Raw genomic sequence first — 8,726 nt, 5'->3', positions numbered from 1 at the left:
ACACTTTTGAGTGTCAAAGAAAGTATTCATATTTGCTTAATAAGTGTAAACTGTGGCTATACTGGACAAACTGGAAAGTATGGTCTCCCTAACAACAGTCGGCTTGCTCAACACAAGTTCAATTAGAATCAGTCATTGATGATTGTGCAATTGTCCAACTATGGGATACTGTGTATAGTTTACCTTATTACACTGAGTGGAATTATTTCTACAGTAGTAATCACTGAAAAATCATGAACATTGTGGAATTCTATTTACTGAATAAGCATACATATGTGTTATTTATTTGTTATTATATGTCCACAAAATATTCATTTGTTGCCTTAAAGTTGCAAGGATAAAGTTAAATGGAAAACTTCTGTTGGTCCAGTTTTAATCATTTCCATATTGAACATGTAGATTGAGTGAAAAAAATGACATTCTCTCTAATTCTTTCCTGATGGTAAAATATGAAATCTGATGGATTTCATGTGGGGTAGGTGAGGCAGGATACTGTTAGGAGCTGTGGACAAAAAGGCCTAAATTGGAAGTTTAAAAATAGATTTAAATTTAAACACTTTATTCAAAAATGTCAAGACATCATGATTTAAAAGTTTCTTTTGGGATAAAATATGGAGACATTAATAAAGGAAACAAAGTCTATGATAAATTTATATACAACAAATGACTGACTAAAATTTTATAGCATTTACCCACCATCACACTATATATTAACTTAATGAAATAAACCTTTACTTTGATGTGTTAAGAAATAAACGAGTTTTTTGATACAGTTTTTAAAATGTAAATATATATTTTTCTCTTCAGATGTGTATCGGTTCCAGACATCCCAGACAGAACAGTCAATAGTTTTGATTTATTAATATTTTCAAATTAGAGGTTTAGTGATAAAATTTCCCTGCAGCAGAATGAATATTAAGCAGCTTGAACAATGGCAGTTACACCATCTGCTTCAGATAGAAATTTGCTGTCTTGACAGTAACAAAGGACAAATAGGCAAAATAGATAACATCAGGCCAGCAAGAGGGTAAATGCAACAAGGGAAGCAGCATTTCCTAGATAAATTGCATTTTCTTTTGAATACTACATTCTATACTAAATGACACTTCATTCAACTGTAAACACATGTTTATCAAAGAGAATTCATACTCTTTATCATAAAAATTGCTTTATATTATGAGATAATCTAAATAATCATACTTTTCAATCCTCAAAGTTTTAAATGAAATTAAAGTACACAAGCAAGAAAAGAAAATAATTACATGGGAAACAAAATAGCATGTTGCCCTTAGGAAAAATTCTGAGAACAGACATTATGTTGACAGATTCTCACCTACCCACATGGACTTCCAAGACAAGACCCTAGATTACATTGTTTTAGGAAACTAAGTTATAAAAATCTATTTAAAAGACTGTCTTTCCACATCCTGTTATCAGTGTAATATCTGTGTATATGTCTGGGAAGGTGTGGTGAAACTCATTCAGTTGTGTCTGATTCTTTGTGACCCCATGGTCTATATAGTCCATGGAATTCTCCAGGCCAGCATACTAGAGTGGGTAGCTTTTCCCTTCTCCAGGGGATCCTCCCAACCCAGGAATAGAACCCAGGTCTCCCACATTGCAGGTGGATTCTTTACCAGCTGAGCCACCAGGGAAGCCCAAGTATGCTGGAGTGGCTAGCCTATACCTTCTCCAGTGAATCTTCCTGACCCAGGAATTGAATGGTCTCCTGCATTGCAGGCAGATTTTTCACCAGCTGAGCTACCAGAAAAGGCTGGAGAGGTGTGGAGGGATGTCAAATAGCATTTGTTCTGCATTAAAATAATAAGGGGAAAATAAAACTTAACCATTGTAACACATTAATTCACAAGGTTAGTAGATCATATGAATATCTTGCCATATGTCTAAGAATTTTATTGTCATTTTTTTTAAAAGAAGCCAATTTCTGGAACCTCAGAACAAGGAAATTTACATAAAAGCACATGGCCTATTTTCTCCTTCCATTTTGTATCACTCACATAGTTGATGATCAGACTTCTTTCATCTTTGGTTCAGTAGAGGCAGTAAAGATGACAGTTGAAAGACAGTTGAAAGAAAGAAATATTAAAATACATACAATATAAAAAGTCAATTCCTTCACATTGTCAGAAAAAAAATGTGTCATAGTTTTTATTTGGTCTTGTATTTCAGTCAACAAGGATTTATTTGTGCTGAGTCGCTTCATTCATGTCTGACTTGCTGCCCACCAGACTCCTCTGACCATGGAATTGTCCAGGCAAGAATACTGGAGTGGGTTGCCATTTCCTACTCCAGGGGATCTTCCCAATCCGGGATTGAACCACATTTCTTATATCTCCTTCATTGGCAGGTGGGTTCTTTACCACTAGCACCACCTGGGAAATCCTCATCTAAAGTTTTAAATTAAAATAAAAGGATTGATTAAGTTCAACATGTATTTTTCACTGACACATTTCATCTCAATTGTCTGAAAATGGTAAAACTATAATGAGTGGCAAGTTTTGTACATTATTTCACAGTGTTGGTCTAATTATGAAAATGTTGCCATGACCTAAGGTTAAACCTGTAAGCCCAATGTCCTTGATGGTTGAGGACACTAAAGACATTTCCTAGGAAGGCAAGTTACCATCCACAATTTAATACACACAAAAAATATGAGGTCTTATTTCAAAATACTCAGTTAAGTAACTTACCATGAATTCATCTCTCACAAACTAATTTTTCCTGGATTATAAATGAGTTTTCAGTTTATGTTTTACTTGCCACAGAAAATAGGGCCATGTTTATGTGGTACTAAAACAGGGTGTTTAATTTTCTAGACCTTTCTTCAAGTCCTGGTTATAAGAATTAGTGAGTGAATTCACAGGTAACAAGTGAATTTTTCTGTAGATATTTATTGAGCTTCTACTTAATGCAAGTCACAGGGCTAGGGGCTACAGTAAATACTAAGATGTATGAGAATATAGGGTCTTTGCTTTCAAAGAGTTTACAACTTAGCTGATAACAACATAAACGAGTACAAAAAAGTGGGAAACTGGTTATTGACAAATGATGGCGACTTGAGTATTCAAAGATATTATGAAGGAAAGAAGAGGCTAGGAATGGGTCCTGATTGTAGATCTAAATTACAAGAAATAGAGAAGAAATTCTGTCAGCACTAGGCTTAAGCACACTTTTACACTATCTTCAGGGAATGAAGAGGCAGGGGAAGGCTAGTTTGTCAAGAAACTGGTAAGGATATGGGGCAAATAAAATACACAGGAGCCCAAATTTGTAAGATAATTATAATCTCAATTTTGTCACATCAAGAGGAGAGAACAATTTCTCTCTCCTGTCCTAGCACTTAATGGGAAATTTGCCAGGGAATTTTAATAAATTTATCTTGTAATGTTGTCACCATGAGAATCTTAGATCATTCCAGTACTGCCAAGCTGAGTCTTTGAGGGTTAATATGAATTGCTAAGAGTGGAGAAGGCAATGGCAAGCCACTCCAGTACTCTTGCCTAGAAAATCCCATGGGTGGAGGAGCCTGGTAGGCTGCAGTCCATGGGGTCGCTAAGGGTCGGACACGACTGAGCGACTTCACTTTCACTTTTCACTTTCACACATTGGAGAAGGAAATGGCAACCCACTCCGATGTTCTTGCCTGGAGAATCCCAGGGACGGGGAGCCTGGTGGGCTTCCGTCTATGGGGTCACACAGAGTCGGACACGACTGAAGTGACTTAGCAGCAGCAAGAGCTACACAGCTAGTAATTATGATGATAATAAACAATAATGGTGACAACATTTATTGAGTACCTGTTATTAAGCTGATTTAGACATAGTCACTGTTATCTGGTAGTAGAAGATACTGAGCTGCTTGCTTGGTCTCTCCACCTCCTCACTTTTCTTAGGCAGGGTCCCAGGACCCTGGAGATATGTACCCACCTGCATGCAGGAGTAGCCCACAGTGTGACTCTCCCAGCTTTCCAGAGGGATTTATTTTTGCACTGTTCTATGCCCAGTTGGTCAAGGAGGAGCCCAATGGGTCATTTGCCAGTGCTGTTGACAGTAGAGCTAGGGTTGGGACCCTGTGTTTTATGCCAAAGGACCAGCTTGAAGGAGGGTGTGGATAGGAGACCTGGAATATTGCAGGATCCATTGCTTCATTCCATCAGCATGACGACCACACACATGGGTCAGCTTAAGTCGAAAGAAATGTGAGCTTAGAATCAAGCAGATCTGGGTTCAGAATCCAGGAACTAGCCCTAGAACCTTGGAAACTTACTAAAGCCCTCTTGACTTGTGTTACCTTATATATTAAATGGGGTCAATAATAACCACTTCATTGCCTGTTAACTCTTGGGAGTTAACTTGTAGAGTCCAGTCCAGTACCTGACATTAGGTGTTCAGTGAAAGTGAAAGTCACTCAGTCGTGTCCGACACTTTGCGACCCCATGGACTATACAGTCCATGGAATTCTCCAGGCTAGAATACTGGAATGGGTAGCCTTTCCCTTCTCTAGGGGATCTTCCCAGCCCAGGGATTGAACCCAGGTCTCCTGCATTGCAGGCAGATTCTTTACCAACTGAGCTATCAGGGAAGCCCAGATGTTCAATAAATAACAGTTGTTGTCACAAATGAATGTCTCCCATGTCATCAACGGCAATTCTCTTTCAAACTACCAGAAATTGGTTAAAAATTTTTGGATTTTTTTTAGTTGATAATTCTGCATTTTCTACTTGTCTTATAATTTTTTTTACAAAAAGCCAAGTTGCTTTACATTGGACCACCAGGGAAATCCCTATACCTAATTGTTTATGTTGGCTTAAATGTTGAATATGAGAGTTTAAAGTTGCCTAAAGTTTCCTGATGAGAATCTGTAGATCATTACTTTGAAATTATGTAAAAGACAAAGGCACATTTTTTCCTATGCATCTGGAAGGAACCCATTCTCCCAAGTGTACAGAACAGAAAACTCCATTTTCTGCACCTCCCATTTTTTCTCCTGGTTGTGACTAAAAATTTGTCACTTCAAGCAGATATTGGCAAATAATCATGATTACTTCTTTCTTCATTATTTGCTTCATGAAGTTACTGATAAAATTCTATTTACCAAGCCCTAGTCTAAATGTATAATGTTCCTATTTTTAAAAAGCCTATCTCTTCTAGTTTTTCCCTAGCTTATTATGCTGCCTTACCAAATGATGCCCCACTTGGTAGCTTTGGAGCTCAGCCATCCTAGAATTTGAGAAATAGTCTGACTATAAGCACATAGCGTTAGTCACTCAGTTGTGTCCAACTTTTTGTGACCCCAGGGACTGCCGCCCACCAGGTTCCTCTGTCCATAGGATTTTCCAGGCAAGGATACTGGAGTGGGTTGCCAATTCCTTCTCCAGGGGATCTTCCTGATCCAGGGATCAAACCTAGGTCTCCTGCACTGCAGGTGGATTTTTAACCATCAGAGCTATGAGAAAAGCCCATAAGTTCATAAGACTGGTATGTGAATCATAATTATCATTTCAGCAAACATGGCTCCATTGACAAAATTGGTTAATCAATCAACAACTAAAACAATATATTGTATACACATTGTGAATATTCAGTTTTAGGAGATAATGCCAACTTTTCCCATCACGTAGTTGTACAATGTATACTTCTGCTAGTAATGTGCAGTTGTTGATCTACATTCCCTCAAATGCCTGGTTCTTTCAAACTTTAAAAATGTTATCAGTACAGCAGGTATAAAAAAGTTCGATTTCCTTCTTGCCTGCCCTCCCTGGATAAGAAGTTCCATTACCGAAGTTGAGGTTTAGAACTTTTCCTACATGCCTGAAACTGAATGGAATCAAATACATGAACATTCTCAGCAAAATGAGAATTACCGGTGATATTCTAGGCCTGTTGTGGTGAATGGTTTTTAAAATTGAGGAGGAAGAAAAGAATTTAAAAATAATCAGTACCCAACTTAAGAACAGAGGAAAAAGTGTACTCCAAAATTTACAGTGCTGTGAGATTTATGTGACTCATAAAGAACATATTTTCCTGCCTAAAATTCTAGAATAATGGCAAATTGAAATATGAATTTGCACTTGTTTCTGTTTTTCCAATAAAGGAGACTTATTTCTAAACTGTTGGTTAACCTGTTAGAATATAGATACCCTCTTCAATGTGCTATTTGATGGATATAAATATAAAAACATGGAAAATAACATGAGACAAACTATTAATTATGGGTTCTAACAGATCAAATTTTCTTCAGAAGACCATTCATTTGTGAAGTTGTGGTCCTATTTCATTCATCATGTCAAAAATATGTGTTCATTATACCACAATTTTGAAAAGCTGTTGCAGTTTCCCATAGTAACTGTTTTATATGTAAGTATGATTGCAGTAGCCTTAATGCTAAATTATAATATTACTTTCAATATGCATACTCATAAAAATGCGATGCTGTAGTAGAGATAATTCAACTAAAAGAAATGTAGTCAAGGTTTTTATGGCTGATTTATGTTGATGTTTGACAGAAACCAACAAAATTCTGTAAAGCAAATATCTTTCAATTAAAAAATAAATTTAAAATTAAAAAAAATTTAGTCAAGGTTTTTACTTCATCAGTGGCAGCCACTCTGTGTCATTATTGACTAACCATGTCCCAGTAAAATTACGTACTTGCTTAGCATTAATTTGGGCTTTCCTGGGTGGCTCATATGGTAAAGAATCTGCCTGCAGTGCAGGAGACCCAGGTTCAATCCCTGGGTCAGGAAGATTTCCAGGAGAAGGGAATGGCTACCCACTCCAGTATTCTTGCCTGGAGAATTCCATAGACAGAGGAGCCTGGTGGACTATAGTCCATGTGATTGCAAAGAATTGGACATGACTCAGTGACTTTCACACTTAGCATTAATTGCAACAATATAATTCAATACCTCTTGTTTTTGTGGAAGAGAAGCATGTCTAAACAAGCAAAAGTTCTTTAGTATAAAGCTATGAAGATTAAAAAAAATAAAACTTTTATTAGCATAAGATAGATACTACTTCAATACTGCTCCTAAAAAGAGTCCAAACTCACACTATTTAAATATTTACTTAAAATCTGGGGATATACAAAGCATTAGAGAAACATTTCTGCTGAAAAGTTAACTCCTGGCATTATTAAAATCTTGATATTCTAAATCATAACTAATTGGTGAGACAAGTGAGCCAAAATTGTTTTCATAATCCAACAAACATTCAAAATTTTACCTTCATTCTTTAATGTCATGAGGGTGAGCTACTGAGCACTGTAGTCTTTAAGAAGCAGATCTATCAGCTTTACTTTCAGACTGGCACTATGATCTAATGAGAAGTCACTCTCTCCATGGTCAGTACAGATTTTTTCTCAAGATAACTGTATGTCGGACAGAAAAGCAAAATGCCTCTCTTTTGCTTTCTTTTACTAATGTCTGTCTCAAGAATTTAATCACTCAACCAGCAGATATTTACGGGGTGCCTACTATGTACAAGATACATAATTATGTGAATGCCTGGATAAGGCCTAAGAGACAAAAGGACTGCTTAATGAGATGGAAGAGATAATGATGGCAAATTTGTATTTAATTTGTCCCAACTTGTAAGCTCACTTCCTGAAGATTATGAAATGCTAAAATGCAGGCTTCATTGATTCCTCCCCTTTATATCTGTATAATCTTCATTGCTCAGAGTACATGATTTGGCTTTTTGTAACATTCTGCCTTTTTTGTTTGTTTTACTATAATTAGTTTTATCTCATCAATAGGATTATGAACAAACTGAGGTGTCATAGAGCCTACCTAAGAGTTATCTGTCACCCCCATAATTCCTGGCATAATGCCAATCATATAGTAATTCTCCATAATTATTTTTGTTGATTAATCTAATATTCAAGGTTATATTATCAAAATATCTTAGTCCACTTATTCTTTATTCTAACCTCCAGAGATTCAAATGAGAGGGAAAAGGATAAGATTTAGTGTTATCACCATCAACTACTAGTTCTAGACTCTGCTACTAGTCAAATGTTTACAGCAAATTGTGTGAAAACTGAGTAATTTACACCTATAAGCATCATTCTTTTCCTGTGACAGGGGTATTTTGATATGTAAATTGTAGTGTTTTGCTTCTTAAAACTAGGTTACATCATTTTCAGTTCTAATGCAAACTTAATGCACTACTTATTAACATGAAGAGTCAAAAATAATGATCTTGGATTTATATATTTTTCCAAAAAAATAAACTGAGAACTTTATGTTCTCTGGGGCATGATATCATAAAGTATAATGAAAGCAGAACTACTGGATCTGTATTCTGCCAACGCCTGCTATCCAAATTGCCATTGACCTTCCCCTGAAGGCCTTAGAGCCCAGCTATTCTTTTCTTTTCCTCTAATTCAGTGGATATCTCTCTCATAGCTATAACTCTACCATAGGGATCTCAACCAGTTAATTGTGGAAAAGGAGTAAAAAAAAAAAATAATTGTAATAATTTTTAAAATTCATTGTTGGATAGCAAACATAGCAAAAGTTGTCTGGAAACAAGTCATATATAAGTGTAAAGTACATTTGCTTTGGTGCCTCCCTTGGGAATTTAACATATAAATCAATTCCCTAAACTTATGAATTATTGAGAAGTGATGATCTTAATTTTTCCCAAAATGTTGTCTGGATAGTAAATGGGACATTAAATAGATGACCAGATTTTTAAAGTTGT

The 8,726-nt window shown here is 36.1% G+C and overlaps 1 non-coding gene across 1 annotated transcript; it reads right to left on the bottom strand.

Annotated features, from left to right (window-relative positions):
* Positions 1-3,935: 3,935 nt before the first annotated feature.
* LOC129535339 (small nucleolar RNA SNORA35) lies at positions 3,936-4,064 on the bottom strand. Its single transcript, XR_008681614.1, has one exon. It is a non-coding gene; the product is annotated as a small nucleolar RNA SNORA35 (small nucleolar RNA).
* Positions 4,065-8,726: the final 4,662 nt, after the last annotated feature.

The sequence above is a fragment of the Moschus berezovskii genome, chromosome X, assembly GCF_049115385.1.
Source record: "Moschus berezovskii isolate FMDL1 chromosome X, NW_MosBer_1.0, whole genome shotgun sequence".
Lineage (NCBI taxonomy): Eukaryota > Metazoa > Chordata > Mammalia > Artiodactyla > Moschidae > Moschus > Moschus berezovskii.
This window is presented reverse-complemented; position numbering and strand designations above follow the sequence as displayed.